General features: G+C 33.0%; 1 protein-coding gene across 7 annotated transcripts in view; it reads right to left on the bottom strand.

Moving 5' to 3' along the window:
* Positions 1-26,595, bottom strand: part of LOC126749937 (gephyrin) — a 227,308-nt gene that overhangs the window by 117,582 nt on the left and 83,131 nt on the right. The gene's annotated exons all lie outside the window — the stretch shown is intronic.

Genomic DNA, 26,595 nt, shown 5'->3' with positions numbered 1-26,595 from the left:
TTAGTTGAACCAAAAGGGAATTTCCTCATGAATTTGAAAGAAAAAAGACCCTTTTGTTATAACCATTATTTAATTTTTGTTTCGATATCGCACATCTAAAAACTGAATTAGAAGCTTTTTTTAACAGAACAACTAATCCTCTTCACTACAATTCAACTGAAAGAAGATATGTAGCAGAGATACCTGTCTATAAGCAATCATCGGGATTCATCTCAGATGCACATAATGGCAATCTTCTGCAGCAAATAAATATTTAATCTGAATAACCCGGTTTGCTACGAAAGTCCTCCATCGACTTGATTACACTTGAATCCAACATAATGCAATCGGTAAATTTATTCAATAAACACACTTTTCAACTGTAATGATAGACTTTTTGATCCTTTCAACTGTAACAACCTTAGTACAAAGCTCTAACCCATGCAGAGAAATCTTCTTAATTGGTGTGACTCGCGATTTAGATATCATCAGATATGAAGAAAGACAACATAAAAGACACTAGACAGACACAGCCCTCGTAGGCTTTTTCGGATGCATCTGCAAATCCATAAATCTATATAAAGTAATCATCAAGAACAAAACTGACAGCATTTACTTGATTTAAAACTTGTAAATCTTTATAAAACTCTAATCATCAGCAAGGATTTGACGAACTGGCTCATGCAAACCTAACGATTTTGCCAAAGAGTCTGAGTTATAAACTTTGCTTCCACAATAATCGGACCTAGTAAACCCAACGGGTCAAATATTTGGGCAGTAATAGACAATAGCAAAACAATCCATAGAATCTTGCGCGGCATTTTATGATATTCCCAACGCCTTATTTTGTTGGTCTTCATCAAGTTTTATAATACTACATACTTCACTCTGATCTACTTTAAATTGTGCCATCAGTTTAGGCTTATTTGAAAGCCATTTTCGCAGCTTAACGCCGGTAGTATTAAAAATAAACGTAATATTTTGCTGTAACTGTAAAAGCTCACTCTAATAGAATTCACCGGCTAAGTGATCATCTAAATAAAAATTCATAATAGCCTCACTTGCTTTAGGATATCTGTCTTTATACTCCAAACCTAACAGATATAAGCATGGCACCGCTAAGAAAGGTGTTGACGAAGCGAAAGAACTTATAAGTGATAGTGCTAAGCTCAAAACAATCGATTTCAGCACATGGATCAGGAAGATTATTCCATAACATTCGTTGATACTGCCGTTGGCTAGGGTCAATTAATACTTAGATTACTCAAAAAAGATAGACACGAAAGTTTAATAGAATTGCCAGTGGATCGTTCTGGATAGTAGGCCAAATATATATTGTACCTCATTTAAAGAAAGTCCGTTATCATTTTGTGCTGCATCAAGAACAGTCCTCACCTTAGTTGATAAATCATCTTCCTTAATAATAGGATGGTGTGCAAAATAAAAGTGTTTATTTGAATTTCTTGTCTCAATAGAAAAATTATCAACTTTGGTCATATGCACAAGATTCTTGTATTCATCTAGCAAGGCTTTGTGACTGTAGTAGGGATCAAAGCAACGTTGTCACATTGTCAAATAAATAATAATATAAATTAAATTAATACGATGAACAAACCTATATATTAACCTAGATTTTTGATAATACTATTAGAACGCCTAGAAAATTCTCAATAATTTGGATTTCAGGTTTATTGGCCTACGAACGATAGTAGGGGCGGGGGAAGCTATTGAAAATGGAATAATTAAAATCGGCGTTCATCCTAAGCCATTTACTCGATTTTAACTGGTCAACATTTGTTTACAAGATCAAAATAGCTATTTTGAATATCCAGTCTCATTACTACTCAATAGCTCCTAATAAAAGAAGTAAAGAGCACAATTTAAAATATTTCAATTTTTTTTCATTTTACTCTAAAATTTAAAATTAAATAGTATATTTCTAAAATCATATTTGGAAAATAGATAAAATTTATAAAAATATTGTGAAAATGAAACCTTCGCTTGTTTTAAAGTTATAGCGAATTAAAGTTTTTGTTTACCCACAGAGTCAAATCTACTGCCACATTGTTTATATCAAATAATATCTATGGTTTTGATTGATATAAATGAAAGCTATTTACAATATCTAATAGCAGTTCTAATTATAGAGCAATGTTCCTTCAGACATTTTATTAAGAATCTAATAATTTGTAAATGAAAGAACACTGTTTTTCTTTGTCCTTGAGTTTCCTTGGGACGAAAAATACTGACAAGAAAAGGCCCCAGGGTGTATAACAACATAAAACTCTCATTCAATTAGTTACCGTCTATTAAACAAAATTAAGCAGATTGAGGGTAGTGGCCAAAAATCGATTTTCCACCTGGACAATTTTCTGCTAAGCCTTTTTCTTATCTTGAAACCCATACTTTCATACAATTATTCTCTTTATCTTTTTAATTAAAAATATGACTCAAATGGGATTTTTAACTGTCGTCCTTCCTATATACGTAAATCTTATATCAACGATAACAATAAAAGACCCTATACGTCCTACACAAGGAAATAAAATCTACATTGTAACGTGAAATTATGACACAATTAAACTGTGATGTTAGTGAAACTATTAAATCATCACACAATTAAATTGTCACTACCTTCCCTTACTTTAAGAAGGTCGTTTCGTCAATGAGTCTAATCAAAATGATGAAAAATTTACCCAAGGTTTCTTATTATATTATAAAAAAAAGTTACCTTACGCTGACATTGGACGTTTTCAAACTAGACGAGACGACAACGATGTCGGTGGACACATAATTTCATTGGAGCGCTTTCATACTACCGGTGTCGTGATATGTCGCCAAGTAGCAGTCACTCCGCTAGTGTCGTCGACAATTTTTTCAGTTGTTTACATTAATTTCATCTTTGCGTTTATATTATTATAAGAAAAATTGTGTATCAAAAACTAAGAAAAATGGCCGGTTTCAAATATGATGTGGTAACATTAATTGAATTAGTGGAATCAAAACCTTGTTTTTGGGATGTCAAATGAAAATATTAAAAATAAAATATTTCGGAACCAAAGTTGACAGGAAATATTTCAATTTTTGGAGGTAGGATATGACCAATTATCCCAAACTGAAAAGAAAAAAAAAGAAAAGAAAAAAAAAGAAAGGTAAATATTATTATTGCTCTATTTTTAACAAAACTTAAATTTTCGATAACTGCCAGGGTAAATGACCTTTGCTAACAAAATAATTTGCAAAGCACGTGCGTACAGCTTGTCCTGTTCTGTTAGTTGAGTTGATCAATTTGAAATTAGATAATATAATTAGATCTTCTGTGCGTTTTTATAACTATTAAATCAACCTCAACCGAAGTCAAAAAGGCAATTAGACGATATAGAACGAGAAATTATGTCAGAAATAAAATAAGGAAAACAGTCAAATGAACCCTGCTGTTCCCGTTCCCATTGTCGATCCGACCCAGAAGTGCTACTATTATCCTTCGTTCCATATCTAGAGATATGAGTGAAGCCGAATAGATTTTCAGATGGAAGTTTTAACGACCATTAAAACAATTAAAGGACGCCACCCTAATCCTATTCAACCACCTTTTCAACAGCAGTATGCTAATCCGTCAAAATAGCAGTGTGTTGCTGTTCCAATGAGTTCGCCTGTAACGATCTCATTAGACTCTGATAAAAAAAGAAAGTCTAATGAGATCGTTACAGGCGAACGCATTGGAACAGCAACACACTGCCATTTTGACGGATTAGCTACAATTTCTAATATTTCTTCAGGTGGTATGCACATTCGAAAGCTATAGTATCTTGCGTTTTGATCTTATTAATTATATTTTCTAACATGTAATCAAAAGTATTTTTGCTCATACGGAAATAATTAAAAAACTTTTTTGGGTCAGCAATCAACTTTTCAAAAAGAGTATAATAGGCACCCTCTAGATATCTCACTTTTTTTTCATTGCCTTTGCTTATTTCTTTTTTTGCGTCTTAAATATAACAAATATAGCAAATATAACTTAACTCTCGCCATATTTTTGAATGGTAACACGGCAACTGCAAATGTCGTGTGGTTGCATGTGTAACTTCTGTCAAAATGACAACATGACGACACGATATAGCGTCATCGTTGTCGTGTCGGTGTCGTGTCGTCTAGTATGAAAACGCCCATTCTCATGTAATTTCTTCTTCTTCTTCCTCAATTACAATGGACTCGCGTCGTATTTCGACGGCTGCCCAATCTTGCTGTTTATTATGGACCTACAAGTTTATCTGTGGATTCCGAACTACGAGTGTTTTGTTTTTGTAAGACAAACACAAACAACCATGCCCATGCCAGGATTCCAACCTGAGACCACACAGATAGATCGCATCGTGAACACTTTGCCCACGGTGGTACCGGGGACGGCCTCATGTAATTTCATTGGCGCGCTTTTATACTACCGATATCCTATCGTTACGTCGGCGTCGTGTCGTGACATGTCGCCAAGCAGCAGTCACTCCGCTTGTAACGCCGACGATTTTTTCAGTTGTTTAAATTAATTTCATATTTGCGTATATATTATTATAAAAAGAAATGTCTATCAAAAACTAAGAAAAATGGTAGGTTTCAAATATGATGGCGTAACATTGTAATAATTGAATTAGTGGAATCAAAGCCTTGTATTTGGGATGTTAAATGAAAATAATAAAAATAAAATATCGGGACGAAAGTTGGCAGGAAATATTTCAATTTTTGGAGGATGGATATGACCAGTTATCCCAAATTGAAAAGAAAAAAACAGGTAAATATTATTATTGCTTTATTTTTAACAAAACTTAAATTTTCGATAACTGTACCCTGGCAGTTATTGACCTACTTTGCTAACAAAATAATTTGCAAAGCACGTTATACACACGGGTCCTATTCTGTTAGTTAAATAGTCAATTTGAAATTAGATGATACAATTAGACCTTCTGTGCGAAATCCATCTTTTTTTCGTGTTATATTGTATATTGTGTAAAATAATACAAGCTCTTATAATATTTTTTTGTAAAATATTTATAAACATTTATTTATCTGTGAAATATCCCAAATTTGTTGCTTAAAATTCCAAATTCCACATTGCGCATTCTACATATCTACGAGCTCTATGCAGTTAAACAAGCGTTGTTCGATACTTAAATTATGATTTGGGAATGAATCTTTGAGAATATGCGCATTCATTAAAAATGCATCATCGGAAACGAGATGTTTTGTCGCAAGAAAAGTTTATTTCTTGCGACAAAGGTCTTGCATCTGGTAAGTCTTATTCGTTATTTATTAATCTTCTTTAAAATTCAGTATTTTTTATAATCGAGGAATCACAATACTTCGCTCGTATGTTCCAATATCCATGAATAGAAAACTATAATCGAATAATACTTTTTATAATTAAAATTCATCGATCCTGCATGAGGAAAGTTTTCAATTCAATTATGTTTTCCGTCAATAGCTCCAAGACACCTGGGCAAATTATTGTCTCTTCTTTGGTAATTTCTTTCATCGGCAATTTCTTTCCAGCCTTCTTGCGACATTTCTTTGGGATAAGTGGATCGGAATATATTCCATATTTGGCTACACACAAGTTTATATTTTTGCCCAAAGTAGATGTCCCAATTTTATTTGTCTTTTTTTTTAAAGGAGATGATATTTTGGCTAAATTGACAAATATAAGGGACAGCTTTTTTAGATCTTTACGGTGGTCAAGGAGCAAAAAAGAATTATATATACAGGTTGTCCCAAAATTAGTGGATGAAACGCGAACCCTGTATTCTTTGGTCAAAAATAACCTCACTTTTTCCTATAAACATATATCGGCAAACGCCCCCCAAGGGAGCTACGCCCCTTTTAAAGGGGGCACCTGAAGATGGTTTTTTCCACTTATTTTCGAAACGGGTAATAATAAAAATTTTAAATTTTGGTATTCTCCCAATTTTGATACGCTGAATTTAGTTGTCATTTCATAATCTTCAATATTTAGTCAGGTGCGCATCATTTAGGGGGTGAGCCTAAAAAAATACTTAAAAAAAAATTGTTTGCAAAGTTTTTGTATTTTTTTCTTTAAATTTTAAAAATTTAAAGCTTTCTACGTAAAAAAGTACCTCTTGGTCAATAACGCTAGGAATTAGCATTTTCGAGAAAAACGCATTTAAAAATAACGCTGCATAGTATTATTAATAACAATTTTTATTAAAACTCAATAGCACGCTTCAAAAGTAAATTGACAAATAAAATTGCAAACAGATAAAAATACTAATTTATTTGAGGCGAATGTTCAAACAAGTTTCCGTTTTCCTGAATGCATAACCTGGATCTTTTTTGAATGTTTTGGGTCGATCTAAGAATTTCAAATCGGTTTTCTCTTATTTGGCCTGCAGCTGCGAGAATTCGCCTCTGAAGCTCTTCTGGAGTATCAATTTCGGTGGCATAAATAATATTGCACATATTACCCTAAAGATAATAATCCAGAGGATTAAGGTCGGGTGATCGTGCAGGCCAGTTTATTGGACCACCTCGGCCTATCCATCTGCCTGTAAAATTATTGTCCAGCCAGTTTCTCACCTGTCGGCTGTAGTGAGCTGGTGCCCCATCGTGCTGAAAAATCATTCGCAGCCGAGTTTCTATGGGAACATCGTCCAGTAAATCTCTGAGATTGTTTTGAAGAAAATTTAAATAATGACGACCAGTTAAGACCAAACTGTGTGGCAAAATAATTGGGCGTATCAATTTATCTCCTATCAAACCCGCCCATACGTTAAAGGAAAATCTATGCTAAAAGTTAGTTCGTCGAACTACTCTCGGATTCTCGATGCTCCAAAAATGAGTATTACGGCTGTTAAAGCCCTTACTCCTAGAAAAAGTTGCCTCATCTGACCACAAAAATTTTTGACGAAGATTTGGGTGATTTAAAATCCAATGACAAAAGTCTACTCGAGCTGGAAAATCTTCTTCTTCTAACTCCTGAACCTTTTTATAATGGAAAGGATGGTATCCTAACATCTTAGTCATTCTTCCAATCTGAAATTATTTTTAAATATTTTAAATTGCATAGGAAATAAGCCTAAACCTTAGTAAGCCACTAAACATTCTAGTTAGTCGTCAAAAGGATTTGTTTTGGGATGTTTGATGTTTGTGATAAGACTTATCCAAGTAAATAAAGTAAATAATAATAATAATAATAATAATAATAATAATAATAATAATAATAATAATAGTAATTAGAGTATTTTGAAATTAATTTAATGCGATCCGACGATAATAATTAATAACAACACTATTTATACCAATCTCAATTTTCAGTTATAAGTACTTTAAATTTAATTTTTTGGATAACAAATTAGGTACTTAATTATTTATTTATCATATTTAATTTTACTTACATTTGACTTTGCGATATTGGTAATCTATTTTAAGGTTCTCAATGATATTTGAGGGTTTTCTTCAATTAAATTCATTACTTCCCCATAACCATGATTTGCAATTGGTCTTCCTTGCCCTTAAGCACGTTCGAAGGATCCATATTCAAGTAAATTTCTATGAATTCTAACAAAAACTTTCCAATATGGATGCCTTCTTGCAGGAAACCTCCGCCGATACTCTCGTGCAGCGGCATGTGCGTTTTCATTGCAAAACTCATACATGAAATCTACTTTTTCACGGGTCGAAAAGTCTTCCATAGTTAAAAAGATATTAACAATTTGAATGCAAAAGTTTTCATAAAAATTGGTAGTGAAAATAATACTATGCAGCGTTATTTTTAAATTATTTTTAAACGCAAAAATAACGCATTTTAGCGTTATTTTTGCGTTTTTCTCGAAAATGGTAACTCGTAGAGTTATTGACCAAGAGGTACTTTTTTACGTAAAAAGCTTCAAATTTTTAAAATTTAAAGAAAAAAAAACAAAAACTTTGCACACAATTTTTTTTTAGGTATTTTTTTAGGCTTACCCCCTAAATGATACGCACCTGACTAAATAATGAAAATTATGAAATGGCAACTAAATTCAGCATATCAAAATTGGGAGAATACCAAAATTTAAAATTTTTATATTTACCCGTTTCGAAAATAAGTGGGAAAAACCATCTTTAGGTGCCCCCTTAAAAAGGGGCGTACCTCTCTTGGGGGGCTCTTCAGTTTTTACTTAAGATAGCACAGAAAGATGACACAGACAATAATTTTAACAGCAGACCATAGCACATACGGTAACTTTACAGAGTCGCAGCTATTTGTAACAACTACATCTTCTCGCCCACAAGCAATATCGCAGACACAGTCAACTATCTCCATTAACCTCTCGACAATCAACCTCTCAACTATCAAGTCAATGTCGACCAAAGTCAAAAAGGAAATTACACGATATAGAACGAGAAATTATGTCAGAAATAACATAAGGAAAACAGTCAAATGAACCCTGCTGTTCCCATTCCCTTTCTCGATCTGACCAAGAAGTGCTACTATTATCCTTTGTTCCATATCTGCGAGATATGAGTGAATTCGGCTTCAAGCTTAATGGATTTTCAGATGGAAGTTTTAACGACCATTAAAACAATTAGATGACGCCGCCGTATTCCTATTTAACCACCTTTTCAACAGCACTATGCTAATCCGTCAAAATGGCAGTGTGCTGCTGTTCCAATGCGTTCGCCTGTAGCGATCTCATTAGACTCTGATAATTCGCTCCAAACTTCGAAATATCAATCGGCTCCGCCAATAAATCATATGGACCACCAACCACCAGAACAATCTTCTCAAACATATTTGACAGGTTATGTAACAAATAAGTATCAACAACTATTATTTGATGAAACTGCGGCATATGACCTTCCTGAATAATAGTTTAGTTTTTATGAAAAGCAGTAAAAAACTTACCTAATTTTATTGTAACTGCTAATACTTTTTCAGGTGGTATGCACATTCGAAAGCTAGTATCTTACTTCTTGATCTTATTAATTATATTCCCTAATATGTAATGAAAAGTATTTTTGCTCATACGGAAATAATTAAAAAACTTTTTTGGATCAGCAATCAACTTTTCAAAATGAGTATAACACCCTCTAGATATCTCACTTTTATTATCGGATGTACCCATAAATGCCTTTCCTTATTTTTTTTTTTTGCATCTTAATCTAACAAATATAAGTTAAATCTCGCCACATTGTTGAATGGTAATACGACAACTCCAAATGCCGTGTCGTTGCGATGTGTAACTTCAAACGAAAACATGACGACCTGATATATCGTCATCATTGTCGTTGTCGTTGTTGTGTTAGTGTCGTGTCGTTTAGTGTAAAAACGTCCATTTTTCGCAATAAATTAGAATTGAATTATTGACGTTTTAATTACGCTACCTTGGTAGCCAAATTTCGAACTTAAAAATTTGTTCTTACTTGGATAAATAATTTTTAGCATTTCCTCTTAGCCACTTTTATAATGTCAACAAAACTCCATTAATGTTAGATTGATAGTTCCTATGTTGGTAATAGGTATATACCTTCCTCTAAGTTATTCTGAAAGTTTGATTAATGGGCCAGACTTTTTCCATTTAACCAATTTCGTTGTTCATACTGTTGCACCTATTGTTTATCTGCCCTTTCTAAAACGCCCTTATCCACACAAAAAACCCCAAATGATTAGTTTGCAATCCCCTAAAACACTTTTTCACTTACCCCGTACGTCGAACAAAAGGGTTTTCTTAAGAGTTTAGATTCTTTTTTTTTGGGATGATGCTGATGAGTTGCATTTTTACGTTAAAATACCAGTCATTTCGATATTATTACGAGTAATGTTTTCATTATATTGGTCTCCCCCCTTTGGGGGTACATAAATTTTAAGAATGAGTTGGCACATCATTCATTTTCGATGATAAGCGATTGCTACTCTAGTTGTTTTCAAAAGATATGTAATATAATCATCATTTTTATCAGATCTTATTTGCGGAGCTTGTAAGGGTTTATACAAAGGGCGAAAATAGATAATATTCTTAGAAATAGAATTGACGGAAGTGAACTATAAGGAAAGCTAAAGTTAGTAATAATTTTTATTAAGTTAAATATTATTTTCTTTATTTTAGGTTTTAAAATTTTCACAAAGTTTTCATTAGTTGTAAATCTGATTTTTCAATTGAATGTTAATCTCTCAATTCGATATATTAAGATTAAAGACAGAAAGTAGTAAAAAGGCAGAAGGTCTTTTTATTTTCCTATTTATTGTTTTTGTTATCTGTATCAATTTATATATCAACATGCTTTACATACTTTAATTTTTCTAGTTTAAAATGGCCGCTTACGTTATTTCCTGAACCATACAATTCTGAAACATATTTTAGTGACTTAATATTAAATAGTAATCTGTCCCAACTCATCACTGAACCAACCAGATACAGACAAAACCAGGAACCATCGACCCTCGACTTATTACTAACATACGAAGAATCTCTTGTTTGCAATATTAAAATCGAGGACCCTATTGGAAAATCAGATCATAATATAATCAATGCAGAACTTCAATTTTCTGCAAAATCCTACAATGGAAAACAGAGCACTAGTCAAAATAAATACTTGGTGACAAATTTCGAACATGTCTGTAATGATCTAGGAATGTTGGACCTGGACCAAATGTTTATATCCTGTGAATCCTTATCTGAAATGAGGTCAGTGAGTCAATGAGGTTTTTTTTTTAATATTCTTTGCGACTCTATTACGTTGAATTCTCAAGAAAAACCAATGCGACAGAAAGCAAAGAAACCTTGGATAAATAAAAATCTTTTTAACATGGTTAAATGGAAGAAATATCTCTGGACAAAATATAAGCGTTCAAGAAATAACATTGACCTGACGAATCATTGTAGTTTTTCGAAAATGCTTACAAACTTAATAAAAAATTCCCGCCAAAATTTTGAAATTAATTAAGCAAACGACAAAAACCCCAAAAAACTATTTAAATACATTCGCTCCTCAATTAAATCAAGGGTTTCAATACCGTTACTAAAAAAGGGCGACAACAGCATGTGTGAAAATGACATGCAAGTCGCGGAAGAGTTGGCGAGAATATTCGAACAGGCATTCACTAAAGAGCCTGAACAAGATGTATTACCTACCCCACACTGTCCTCGTATTTTAAACTCAATAACAACAATAATAATAATTGAAAAAAAAATTAAACACAAAATTAAAAAACGATTCGTCTGCAGGTTTGGACAAATTAGCGGCAACTATTCTAAAAAAATGCAGTGAAGTGATAGCTGCGCCTCTTGCAAAAGTTATGAAATACTCAATGAATAAAAACTCTGTACCCGAACAATGGAAAGTCGCATCGGTCACGCCAATTTTTAAAAAAGGCAACAAGTTATCAGCAGGCAACTATAGGCCGATAAGCCTAGTATCGATTGTTTGCAAAATTATCGAGTCCATTGTTCGAGATGAAGTGCAAATATTTTTTACTGAAAATTATGTAATACCCAATATCCAACACGGATTTGTAAGGGGTCGCTCTATGATTACTAACCTGCTTCAATGCCTTAACCAGTGGATAACAGCCTTAGACAAAAATCAACTAATAGATGTCATCTACCTTGACTTTGCTAAGGCATTTGATAGAGTTCCCACGAAACGATTGTTACATAAGTTAGAACATCTTGGCATTATAGGAGAATTGTTAAATTGGATTGAAGACTTTTAAAAAAATAGAAAGTTTAGTGTGAGGGTGGGGGGCACCATGTCAAAATTCTATCCAGTATCCACTGGAGTCCCTCAGGCCTCCGTCCTCGGCCCTCTTCTGTTCCTGGCTTACACGTGTGATTTACCTTCAGAACTAAAATGTTGGGTATCAATCTTTGCTGACGACACAAAAATATATGCAGCTCCCCTAACTTCTCATCAACAATTGCAAACCGATCTGGACACTATTTGGAAGTGGTGCAGTGAATGGTTACTTCCTCTTAAAGCGGACAAGTGTGTGGTGTTACATTTAGGAAAAAATAATTCCCAGCGACCCTACCAGATAAATAACATTGAACTTAAAAAAGTCGAATCTTATTGTGATCTCGGAATAATAGTAACTAAGGATCTCTCTTGGTCCCAGCAGATTGCCTCAATTGTGAATCGTGCTAATTCTATGTCGTATCTGCTACAAAAAGCTTTTGTTAAAATTAGTTATATTTTCTGTCACGTTAACAACGTTTTAAAAAACTTTTATGTTGACAAGCCGCGATACAGTGTACTCTAAGCAAGAACGAAGATTACCTTAACTTAATATTACAAGTGATTATATAGACTAAATAATGCAAATAAAGCATGAAATACAATATAACTGAGTAAGCATATACATAAGCAAATATTATATATAAGGTGGCATAATTGTGTACATAACTCCTCCCGCCTAAGTCGAAAACAACAGGGATGGTGTGTTGTTTTTCGAGGTACCAGGGGTAGCATCTTTTTCTTCAGCTTCTTCTTTGTCTTGAAGTTCTAGTTCCTCTTCAGTAGACCTTTTCCTTTTGATAAGTGTGTAGATAGCGAAGCATATACAGCATAGGGCTAGTATGGTTCCAAGAGTTATACTAAAGCTCCAGGCTGCAGGGTGAATTCTTTTTTTCTTCCTCTGGAAGGGGTTTCAAGATATTGGAATGTTCTGCTAACGATCTGATTTGGTTGAAGTCGATTGAATCTAGTTGGATTGTTTCTTCGGGCAGCTGCATTTCCAAGTCATTGAATGTTACATCAGGTAGATGAAAAGGGTTGGATCTCAGGATATCCTCTTGATTCCAGAATTGTGATCCTAACAAGCTTATACCGCATTTATATGGTATTTCTATTAAACTAGTTGTATCATTAAAGAATATTTGCTTGTTTTGGCACGTTTGTTGTGCTTTTATTTTGGTGCTAGTAGGAATAGCTAGAACATATTGCTGATTTATGGGATGGATAATAGGGGTAGTTACGTTAACTTTAAGCAGCTTGCAGTTTAGGTTTTCTGCTTTTCTTATGAGGGACGTAGTACAGTCATCCACTTGGGGTCCTAGGGCATTTTGACAGACGTACAGGTCTTCAATCAATGGGCAGGCCTCTTCTTGATATTGCTGTAGATCAGTGCCAATTATAAGGTAAGGAAGTTTGGGAATTATAATGGTTTGGTAGCTTATAGTATTTTGAAGTTTTAAATATATAGAAAGATCATTATTTGTTTTATTCATTTGCTTTTTGAAAAGGTCAACATGATTTTTTAAAGAGTTTTGATTTTTACTTAGTGTATATATAGTGTTATTGTAACTATTAATTAGATCTTTTGTTAATGATATTTGCATATTTATTTCGTATGTTATGTTAAGATGTTCGAAGGGTTGGTAATAGGAAAATTTTCATTTTCTATTTGTTGGTCTGGAATAGGGAATGTATTCTCATCATAGGAATATTCTGGTTCATATTCCAAATCGTTGTAATCAGTTGATGTACAGGGGTTATTTCCATTTAATTGGTAAGAATTTGTCTCATAAGGATTTTCAACATTATTTTCATAATAATCAACATTATCTTCACTGGGGTGGTAGTTGGTGATATTTTCTTAATTAGGTGAATTTTGATTGAAATTCTGATAACTAGGTGGAATAAAATTCTGTCTATAGTTATGTTGTCGATAAAAATTATTATTTCGGGTTCTACAATTATTTTGATTTGGATATTGTATATTATTATTATGATTTCTGTGTTGCGAGTTATTCTGTGAATATGCTGGTGGTTTGTGCATTAGTGTTGGTTGTTTGTTATGGTTTATTGGTATAAATGGTTTGTATAAATTTTGTGTATAATGGAAGTTTTCTTCCTCTGATATCATTGTTATTGCGGTTTCTATGTAATCTGGGTTTTTTAATCGGATTATACTTTGTAAGGGGTTGTTTAATCCTCTTATAAATGTTCTTAAACATATAGTATCATATTGTCTAAGATGAATAAGTTTTGTTTTAGCTGTCATAAGATTATCATCAAAACTATTAATTTTTTGAGGTAAAGCACTACGCAATACTTGTAGTCTTTTTTGCAAAATCTAACAGTTGTTCATTCTTATTTGGGATAGCTACAAACAAATCTTGTTCAAGGCATTCTATACTACGTTTATCGCCAAAGCAATCTAATAAAGCATTTCTAATATCTACCCAGGATAATAATTCCATACGGCAACCTACTAATATTAGTGCACGGTCAATTAATTTCATTCTAATTGTTCTAATAAGATAAGTTTTTAAAATAGGATCTTATTGTTTATCATATGTGTCAAATAGAAAATCTGCGGCAGAAATGAAATTGTTAAGAGTATTAGAATCACCATTGTAAGGGTGAATTGTATCAACATACATTTTTAGAAGAGTGTAATTTATAGAATTTGATCGTGTAGTAGTCATTGTATTAGATAACTCGGATTGTTCAGTGATTGTTTCTAAATGCGAATTTTGTTGTTGTAATTTGAGAGTTCTGAAAAATTCTTCAGCTAATGCGTCAACGTTTGGTTCACTCATAGAGTAAAATAAAAATAATGTTATTAATTAAATAACATAAACTCAATTCTAAAATTAATTTTACTACTAAATTATTTGAATCTTTCTTCGTTTACGATAAAGAGAGAGTATATTCCAATAGGATTTGCTGAAAAGAAAGTTCAATGGTAATTTCAATAATGTTCAATTGGTAAAGATAAATTCAAAATAAGTTTTTCAAATATATGTTTCAATAAAAATTTTAAAAATAACAATAATCTTAAGACTAACTTTCCACTCGCTCAATCTAAAGTAAGGGAAAGGGTTTGAAAGGAAATTGGCACTTACCTTTTTCCAATCAGATGAATCCCCGCGTTACTAAGGTGCTGTGGTCGTGCTGCCAAATGGTGTTTCCACTGATCTCTCGTCTCAGAGCGATTCTGATAAGGTTTGATCTCAGCTTCCATGTTCGTATCAGGACCGAAGAGTTAAAACTCACATTTTTACGATTGATCGTCTCGATGACGTGCAAATCTCAATCGAAAACTGCCCTGATCCTACCGACTGCGCCAGTTATGTTTTCTGTCACGTTAATAACGTTTTAAAAAACTTATATTTTGACAAGCCGCGATACAGTGTACTCTAAGCAAGAACGAAGATTACCTTAACTTAATATTACAAGTGATTATATAGACTAAATAATACAAATAAAGCATGAAATACAATATAACTGAGTAAGCATATACATAAGCAAATATTATATATAAGGTGGCATAATTGTGTACATAACTCCTCCCGCCTAAGTCGAAAACAACAGGGATGGTGTGTTGTTTTTCGAGGTACCAGGGGTAGCATCTTTTTCACAGCTTCTTCTTTGTCTTGAAGTTCCAGTTCCTCTTCAGTAGATCTTTTCCTTTTGATAAGTGTCTAGATAGCGAAGAATATACAGCATATGGCTAGTATGGTTCCAAGAGTTATACTCCAGGCTACAGGGTGAATTCTTTTTTTCTTTCTCTGGAAGGGGTTTCAAGATATTAAAATGTTCTGCTAACGATCTGATGTGGTTGAAGTCGATTGAATCTAGTTGGATTGTTTCTTCTGGCAGCTGCATTTCCAAGTCATTGAATACATCAGGTAGATGAAAAGGGTTGGATCTCAGGATATCCTCTTGATTCCAGAATTGTGATCCTAACAAGCTTATACCGCATTTATATGGTATTTCTATTAAACTAGGTGTATCATTGAAGAATATTTGCTTGTTTTGGCACGTTTGTTGTGCTTTTATTTTGGTGCTAGTAGGAATAGCTAGAACATATTGCTGATTTATGGGATGGATAATAGGGGTAGTTACGTTAACTTTAAGCAGCTTGCAGTTTAGGTTTTCTGCTTTTCTTATGAGGGACGTAGTACAGTCATCCACTTGGGGTCCTAAGGCATTTTGACAGACGTACAGGTCTTCAATCAATGGGCAGGCCTCTTCTTGATATTGGTGTAGATCAGTGCCAATTATAAGGTAAGGAAGTATGGGAAATATAATGGTTTGGTTGGTTGGAATAGCAAACAAGTGGAAAAGTTCGAAAGTTTCTTTTATAAATATAGGAAAATGAATAGCAAAAATTATTTTATCATTTGAATTTTTACTTAGTGTATATATAGTGTTATTGTAACTATTAATTAGATCTTTTGTTAATGATATTTGCATATTTATTTCGTATGTTATGTTAAGATGTTCGAAGGGTTGGTAATAGGAAAATTTTCATTTTCTATTTGTTGGTCTGGAATAGGGAATGTATGTATTCTCATCATAGGAATATTCTGGTTCATATTCCAGATCGTTGTAATCAGTTGATGTACAGGGGTTATTTCAATTTAATTGGTAAGAATTTGTCTCATAAGGATTTTCAACATTATTTTCATAATAATCAACATTATCTTCACTGGGGTGGTAGTTGGTGATATTTTCTTAATTAGGTGAATTTTGATAACTAGGTGGAATAAAATTCTGTCTATAGTTATGTTGTTGATAAAAATTATTATTTGGGGTTCTAAAATTATTTTGATTTGGATATTGTATATTATTATTATGATTTTTGTGTTGCGAGTTATTCTGTGAATATGCTGGTCGTTTGTGCATTAGTGTTGGTTGTTTGTTATGGTTTATTGGTATAAATGGTTTGTATAAATTTTGTGTATAATGGAAGTTTTCTTCCTCTGATATCATTGTCATTGCGGTTTCTATGCAATCTGGGTTTTTTAATCGGATTATACTTTGTAAGGGGTTGTTTAATCCTCTTATAAATGTTCTTAAACATATAGTATCATATTGTCTAAGATGAATAAGTTTTGTTTCAGCTGTCATAAGATTATCATCAAAACTATTAATTTTTTGAGCTAAAGCACTACGCAATACTTGTAGTCTTTTTTGCAAAATCTAACGGTTGTTCATTCTTATTTGGAATAGCTACAAACAAATCTTGTTCAAGGCATTCTATACTACGTTTATCGCCAAAGCAATCTAATAAAGCATTTTTAATATCTGCCCAGGATAATAATTCCATACAGCAACCTACTAATATTAGTGCACGATCAATTAATTTCATTCTAATTGTTCTAATAAGATAATTTTTTAAAATAGGATCTTCTTGGTTATCATATGTTTCAAATAGAAAATCTGCGGCAGAATGAAATTGTTAAGAGTATTAGAATCACCATTGTAAGGGTGAATTGTATCAACATACATTTTTAGAAGAGTGTAATTTATAGAATTTGATCGTGTAGTAGTCATTGTATTAGATAACTCGGATTGTTCAGTGATTGTTTCTAAATGCGAATTTTGTTGTTGTAATTTGAGAGTTCTGAAAAATTCTTCAGCTAATGCGTCAACGTTTGGTTCACTCATAGAGTAAAATAAAAATAATGTTATTAATTAAATAACATAAACTCAATTCTAAAAGTAATTTTACTACTAAATTATTTGAATCTTTCTTCGTTTACGATAAAGAGAGTATATTCCAATAGGATTTGCTGAAAAGAAAGTTCAATGGTAATTTCAATAATGTTCAATTGGTAAAGATAAATTCAAAATAAGGTTTTCAAATATATGCTTCAATAAAAATTTTAAAAATAACAATAATCTTAAGACTAACTTTCCACTCGCTCAATCCAAAGTAAGGGAAAGGGTTTGAAAGGAAATTGGCACTTACCTTTTTCCAATCAGATGAATCCCCGCGTTACTAAGGTGCTGTGGTCGTGCTGCCAAATGGTGTTTCCACTGATCTCTCGTCTCAGAGCGATTCTGATAAGGTTTGATCTCAGCTTCCATGTTCGTATCAGGACCGAAGAGTTAAAACTCACATTTTTACGATTGATCGTCTCGATGACGTGCAAATCTCAATCGAAAACTGCCCTGATCCTACCGACTGCGCCAGTTATGTTTTCTGTCACGTTAATAACGTTTTAAAAAACTTATATTTTGACAAGCCGCGATACAGTGTACTCTAAGCAAGAACGAAGATTACCTTAACTTAATATTACAAGTGATTATATAGACTAAATAATACAAATAAAGCATGAAATACAATATAACTGAGTAAGCATATACATAAGCAAATATTATATATAGGGTGGCATAATTGTGTACATAACTAATTTCATTCCACAATTTTATGAAATTGTATACCACGTTTGTCCGGCCTATTATTGAATATGCAGGTCCCGTCTGGTGCGCGACAAAAATTTACTTAAATTGTTGCAGCGACGCGCCACACGACCTACGTATGGTTTGCGTATGCCGAGACCTACCTACAGCGAGAGACTTTCAAATGCAAACTTGCTAACTTTTGATAAACGAGAGCTTCGTGGTGATTTAATTTTTACATTCAGAATCCTGTATAATTATTTGAGCTGTAATCTGAACGAACTATTTGAAAGAAATCGGGATATTAGACTTCGCGGTCACACTTTAAAATAAAAAAAAAACAGATGTATAAAACAAAAACACGTCAAATGTTTTTGCCTAATAGAGTGTTTGATGTTTGGAATTCGTTACCCGTAGATGTCATAACTGCTCCTACTGTAAACTGTTTTAAGAATCGTCTGGATAAATTGGACATGTTTAGTGTTTAAATTTGAAAGCTGACATTTGAAGATTTAATGAAATATATTGTAATGCCTACTTAGTTCATAGAGCTATACAGAATGTAAATTCTTGGCTTTTATCTAATAAAATAATAATAAAAATAATAATATATTGCTTCTAAAATTATCTGAAATATCTGAACATAAGACGACAAGTCGGCGTATATTAAAAAAGAAGAGGAAAACTTTACTTTTAAGGTTCTTAATAAAATTCAAATCAATCTTAGAGCTTACGTGATCCATATCTCGTTTTCCCTGTAGTATACAGTGTGTCTAAGATAAGGATATCTATCACGGGGATCTTGGAAAACAAAAGACATACGAAGATGATTAAATTAGAGAAAAGACACGTATTTTCAAGCCTAACAATATGTCGTTTAGAAAGTTTTAAAATTCCGGAGATATGCCTAAAAAAACGAAATTTTCCGATTTCGTTCTTATTTTTTTCTAACGTAATTTAAAGAGGTATGGAAAAACAAAAGACACTTTCTTAGTGTGATTTTTTAAGTTCTACAAAACAGCGTTGAGAGATTTTCTTTACGACGTCTCGTTTTGGAGAAACCATCATAAACTTTATTTTTTTATAAGGCACGTAAAAAAGCAGTACACCACGTATTGAATGTATTTTATTACGAACACAATGATGTGACGTAACGATGCATCTATAGTGCCATCTCTTCTTTACGCCTTCTTACTCTCGATCTCTCTTTCTTTTGTAAATAAATTCTTATATATATGATTGTAAAAAAATTCAAAAATTAATAAAAATAAATAAACAGCCTCAAAAATAGGCAATTAATTCCGCAATATTACATTATTATTATTTATTTTACAGCAATGTAAATATTGAATTGTTAATTGTATTGGGAATTATTAAACGTCATTATTATTATGTATGATATAATATTATTCGGCACTATTTAAATTAGAAAAAATGGGTTTTTATTTAATTCCGAATGTTTTGTTGTAATAGGCGATGAAATGATGGTGTTGAGAAAATGTAAAAATAATTTTATTGACATATTATTGACATCTCATCCATTCTTCTCTAAGAGACCAACATACAAAATTGACGAAGAACAAATAAAAACACAAAGTCACGGTCTCACAACATGTAATTTAACGGGCTACACGTGTTTCGCTCTAGTTAGAGCATCATCAGGCCTAAAATAAAAATACTACTTAAAACAAAACTAAAAACTTACATAAAACAATAAAAACCTTTGGAAGCCATCCACACACTTCACAGTACATAAGTAAACAATAATTTTAAGGTTATAAATTGTACAAAGCAGAAAATAAAAAATAAAAAGTGGGCCGCAACAACATAGAGTTAACGAGAATCGAACCCGGTACAACAAGGTTATAAGTATAAGTGTAAAACCTATCGGCTATACGGACCTAATGCTAAAACAACTTAACACGTTAGCCAATGTAAATTGAAGAAAGTGACTACAAGGAAAATGTTAAACGATACTTATCGTTATATACATATTTTTTATTCAGTTTCGACGAAACGTATGATCTGTTGAAATGGTATATTCTATGCTACAGCAACGTCGTCGAAGCTGCTCGTATGTATTTAAATAACTATCCAGAAAACAAAACAAGCCAGTACAAAGATTTTCCGAAAACTGGCTTTGAATCTTAAGAAGTGTGGCACATTCAAGAAATCACTATTGTCAAGAAATAAGTCCTGCAAAAAAAGAAAAAAATGTTTGTATGTAACTGAAAAGCAGAAAATATCCTGTCAGAAAAATTGATAATGCCAATTGAATACCGAAACCTACTGACCATTTCATTTTGATAAAATAGAATCTCCTTTCGTCTTTATCAGATTATGTCAAGGTCTTAGATCTGCTGACAAGAAAAGGCCAAGAACATTTTGGGAAAGTTACACTAGAAAGTGACACAAAGATGAAACACTTCTACATAGGAATATCTAGTGAGACGAGGGAATGGTAACAAATAATTAAATTTAGCAAGTATTTATCGAACAGAGTTTCGAGAAAATCGATAGGTAGGGAATTCTATTTAAAATGGGATACTTGATAAAACGGGATACCAGCTATATTGCTGCCGTCTTGTGCGACATCTGACGAATGAACGCATAACTAAGGTCCTTAGAATGTTTACTTGCTACACAGAAATTCCCGGCATTTTCGGCTCTTTGGTATTGTTGTTACAAACGTGAAATTATTTTCTTGTGGTTTTTTGTAATATCTGCGTTAAAAAATCGTAAGTATAACACCTTTGTGTAGCTATATTTTAATAATAATAGCATGTAATATAATAGTTCTAACAGTTGTTTTATATTTGGTAAAAGAGCGGTTCTAATATTATTTGAGGTTAGGTGGCGAAAAATATTTTAATTTTATTAAACGTAGTTTACGTAAAACAGGATATCCCATTTTACAGCCACTATCCCATTTTGGACCAATATATTAATTGTATCCCGTTTTATATTAACGCATAAAAATAATGGTATCACTAAATTATTTTGACTTCATTTAACAAATAAATAAATAAAAACTTGTATTTTACTTAAGTTAATAACTTCAAAGGTTTTAGTTTTTTATTTCTTTTGTGATTGACCAGAAATTATTGCCATTTTATTTTTTTTAGATATCAAAATTCCCAACGATGTCGCCTCACTCCATCCTGGAGTGAGGAAGCAATGGATGCAGCTATAGAATCGGTTTCATCTGGACAATATGGATACCTGAAAGCGTCAAAAGTTTTTTCGGTTCCAAAGAGTACACTAGAAAGAAGAGTTAAAAATGTTAATAAAGTTGTTCAGGGTTCAAAAAAAGGCCTAGGTAGCCGACAAATGACTTTTCCTCCAGAAATTGAACGTGATTTCGTATCGTATATAAAAAATATGGAATCAATGCTATTTGGCTTGACTACAAGTGCTGTGAGATCACTGGCTTACCAACTAGCAATCCGTAATAATTTAAAAAACTTTTTTAATCCCGCTAAAGAAAAAGCAGGCTGGGTGTGGCTTAACTCATTTCTGAAAAGAAATAATTTATCTCTGAGGGTACCAGAACAAACATCGGCGGCAAGAGCCAGGGGATTCAATAAACAAAATGTATATTCCTTTTTTGACATGTATGAGGCCTTACAAGACAAACATAATTTTTCTGCTGCTAGAGTGTGGAATGTAGATGAGACAGGGGTTACCACTCTGCAAGGCCGACCATCAAAAGTGATCGCTTTAAGAGGAAGAAAACAAGTAGAAAGGCTAACTTCCGCTGAGAGAGGTACGCTTTGCACCACAGTTATTTGCATGAATGCTGAATGTTCATATATTCCCCCAATGGTTATTTATCCTCAAGCTCGAATGAAGGCGGAGTTTCTTAATGAGGTTCCCCCAGGTTCCATAGCCGCTTGTTACCCGTCCGGCTGGATGCAGTTTCATTTATTTGAGAAATGATTTGACCATTTCTTAAAATGCACTTCTTCGTCAAAAGAAAATCCATCGCTGCTAATTTTGGACGGTCACAAAACACCTACGCAAAACATAGCTGTCATTGACAAAGCAAGAAGTGTGACTATAGTGTGTCTTCCACCACACTGCCATAAAAATGTAATATAACCCCTGGGTGTTTCATTTATGGCCCCTCTTTCTACTTTTTATAGTCAGGAAGTTGAAACTTACCTACGAAATAACCCAGGACATGTTATATCAATGTATCACGTGCCAAAATTGTTTGGAAGAGCATATTTAAGGGCTGCAAATCCTTTAACAGCAATCCATGGTTTCGAAAAAAGCGGACTTTTTCCGATTAATAGACGTGATGTGTTTACGGAAGACATGTTTGCTTCAGCAGTTCCCACTGATGTTCCAAAGCCTGATCAGAATTTAGTGTTTGCTCCGGAAAATCCCACTGATGTTCCCGAGCCCGAACAGAGTTCATTGTTTGCTCCGACAGATAGTACTGAAGTTTTAGAGCCTGATCAGAGTTTAGTAATTTGTACCTTCATGCAGTAGAGTCAACATAATTAGTGATGTAATAATACCGAATCCTATAACAAAATTTGAGCAAAAGTTACAAACTGTTAACAACAATTCAACCTTACCTAAATCTAGAAATTGCGATACTCCACCTCCTTCTACGTCCCAAACAGGCTTACATACCGAGAAGGCACACACAGAATATAATAATAATTTTAGAAGAGAATCAGATAGTGATGATGATAACCAACCCCTGGCCAACCTAAAAAAACCAAAATTTATTTATCCTGTTGCTATTTGCCCTTACCCTAAAGCGACCGAAAGAAAAAGAACTTTTAGGAAGAACAGAGGAAAAGCTGCAATTTTAACCAGCACACCCTATAAAGAGGAACTAAATGCCAGTTTGGAAGGAAGGGCTAAAAACAAAAATAAACAGAAAGTTAAAGGAAAAGCCAAAAGAGTCAGCAGAGCCGTATTTAAAGAAGAAACCTCAAGCAGTTCAGAGAATGAAGACGAACCCACATGTTTTTACTGCAAGAGGTCTTACTCCAAAGACACAAAGGGAGAAGGGTGGATTCAATGCACCGCATGTAAAAAGTGGCTTCACGAAGTATGTGGAAACGCAGATAGTGACGATGACTTTTTCATATGTACACGTTGTTTTTGTTAAGAAAAACGTATCCCATTTTAAAAATATGGGCTAAATATCTCATTTTAGCGCCACTATGTTTCTAAAACGGGAAATATTCTTCATATTTAACTATTTTTTTTTGGAAGAATGTACTGTTATTTTTGTACGTTTTTTTACGTTTAATAAAGTAATGTCATAAAAATTTAATGGCAGTCTCACTTCGCCTTTAATTTAATTTATGAAAAAAATTGTCACTCCCAAGTCTTAAGTATCCCATTTTAGGTAGACTTCCTACATTCAACAGATCCGTGGCAACCTCGTTCGACCTAACTCTGCTTGATTTTTTTTCCAGGTATTGCAAAAATTATGTTTACGTAGTTAATTTAGAATAGTTCAAGCGTTCGATAGCATTATACTTGATATGGTAAGAAGTGTTTTTTTGTGTTTCTAGTAAGCAGTTCTTAACTAATTTGTTAAAATAAGTAACATATGACGTGACCTACTTGCGTATATATATACAGTTTTTAAATCGTTAATAACATGATTTTAATTTAATATTTCAAAAAATTAATAACAATAGCCTACCAAATTATGTGTAATTCAGCGCTAATATTTCACCGCTCACTACACCAAAATATTCGGAATTTAATAAAATCCCATTTTTTCCAATTTAAATATTATAAAATCATATTGTGTCATAAATTGTTATATTCGGAACAAGATATATATTTTTTATGCGCAATAAAAAATAAAAATCGTCCAACGCTGTTTTATGGAGCTTAAACAGTGGCCATCAGAGAGTCTCTTTTGTTTTTTCATATATCTTTAAATAATCCCGGAAAAAAATAAAAACGAAATGGGCACATCTCCGGAACTACTCGGAATTTTAGAACTTTCTAAATGGCATATCGTTAGGCTTGAAAATGCGATACTTTTATCTAATTTAACCATCTTCACATCTCTTTTGTTGTCGATGACTCCATGTGATAGACATCTTAGACACACTATTCATTCACAAGTCGGAGGCCAGATATACACCAACCTGAGTCAACTCCCTCTACCTGTAGCTGAGAGCCTACCTGTAGCCAATACCTATCTGTAGCTGAGAGCGCATATACATTCGTTTATAAATTGGTCTAGCTATGAATGGACTTTAAATTCTAAAATGCCCTACATAAATAGTACATGTTCATATTGGTGGCATATAGAGGCAAAGTTTGCATTAACTATATTTTTTTTCTATGACCTTATGACGTCATAAATCGGACAGATCTTTTAGTGTAAATTATTAAACAAATTATTTAAAATGCCGACTTTACCAAACACGGTCGATTGTATACGTTAAATCAATCTCCAAAGGCAAATTTTAATTTATTTGAAAAAATAGAATTGCAACAAAATTCCACGAATACAATAAAATCTACTTTAGAAAAAAATGTTCTAAATTACTTTACTATAGGTAAACTACTTTAGAACTATATCCATAGCTTTCAGATAAATCATATAGACTCAGATGGCGCCATGTGGCATTTGCAGGCAAATTTAGAGCTGTAATATAGAGGTAAGTATATCATTTTTTAACAATTATTTACGAGACCGTGAAGGCAAAAAAAAGACAACATTCAGATATACAGTAACAGTGATATAAACATTGACTTCTACCGGGCTCTTTATATATTTAACGCAATTTATAAAAATTAACAACAATTAACACAGTACTCATAAGCATAGATTGATTTTTTATATAAAAAAATACCTCTCAAAAAACTAATGAGTAATTGAGGTTATATTTTATGTGTTAAATTATAAAAAGTTAAAGTTAAGTTATAAAAGTTATTATTAGTGGAAGTTCTATAAGCCCGGTAGAGCATCCAAATATTAATTTTCTTATTGTTACTTAAATGAAGCAAATAAAGTAGAAAATGCAGGAAACCAAGTAGTGTGGCATACAATTCTTAGTAAAGAAACAAAACATTTGTTTAAATATCTATCAACATTTATTAATGAATATTACACCAAGAAAGCCTACACCTACTGGAGGGTCTGGAGGAGTAAATCATGGGGAAGGCAAAATTGCTGAGGAATACCATTATATGGTAAATTGTAAGATCCTAATAATATCTTAACGCAGCACGCGTATAGTAAAGATCTCCTACATAAGCTGGGCTCGTATTTTTTTAACAGTATATTGATCTAGATAATTGACAATTTTGCGACAGTAGTATATTTTTTAAACTGCATATTTTTTACTGCAAATAAATTTTAAAGTGATGTAATGACTGTTTGCAAACGGTGTTTTAAAGCAATAACAAAATCTTCACCAGGTATTCAGTATCACGGAATTTGTGTATCGCATTAGATGTACAGTGCTCAGATGTGTCCAAAGCTCAACAAAGTGTCACTGAGAACTTACCTGGCGCGTAATGGGTCTGTACACACTGCCGAGGACATTGGACTCGCACTACAGATCTACCGAAGACCGACGATCTAAGTACGAAGTCACTCAGCTCGAACGATGCTGCAGGAAATAACAGCGTACTACTGGTTCTCAAATCAATGCAGCGGAAAATGCAACAACTGCGGGAATCGGTTGAATTTTGTTCAAATAAAATCACCGATTTCGAGGAGAAGCTCGGGGACCTCAAAGATTATTTTAAAAATAGAATTTTGCTAGTCTAAATAAAAAAGTTAATTCTTTGGCACAATCACTTCGATGTAATAACATTGAAATTCATGACATACATGAAAATAATAATAAAAATCTTCAATCTGTAGTAAAAAACATTGGAAATTTTCATAAAATCGAGGTTAAGCCAGATATGATTGACAGTGTTTATAGAGTGCCTAGCATGGTTAAAGAAAAACATAAAAATATCGTTGTTACGTTTGTGTCCAAGATTATCAGGGATTGTTTTTTGGAAGCTGCAAAAAACAGTAGGAAACAGGCGGAATTTTAGCATGGATTTAAAATCCCCAACCTGGCTAATAACATTTACATCAATGAACATTTATTGCCGGAAACCAAACTTCTGTTGAAGCAAACTCGTGAGGCAGAAAAGATGAGGAACTATAAGTTTGTCTGGGTTCAAAATGGAAATATTCTGGTGCGGAAAACTGAAAAATCGAAGATATCGAAGTAATGTAATGTGCTTTTAAAAAAAAAATTCCCTATTATTTGTGTTAAAGAATTGTTTATTTTTCTTATCTTCTTTATCTATGGCTCTGAGCGTAAGTTATCAAAATGCCCAAGGGCTGCGAATAAAACTAAATACTTTTAGGCAGAACGTTTTGGCAAATAGTCCGGATATTATCTGTATCACAGAAACATGGCTCAATTCCTCTATTATGGATCATGAACTCATAGATCTACGTCAATATGCAATTTTTCGTAGGGATCGCAA

The sequence above is a fragment of the Anthonomus grandis genome, chromosome 2 (genome assembly GCF_022605725.1).
Source record: "Anthonomus grandis grandis chromosome 2, icAntGran1.3, whole genome shotgun sequence".
In the NCBI taxonomy this organism is placed as follows: domain Eukaryota; kingdom Metazoa; phylum Arthropoda; class Insecta; order Coleoptera; family Curculionidae; genus Anthonomus; species Anthonomus grandis.
Note: the sequence above shows the minus strand (reverse complement) of the source record. Positions and strands in the feature narration are given on the sequence as shown.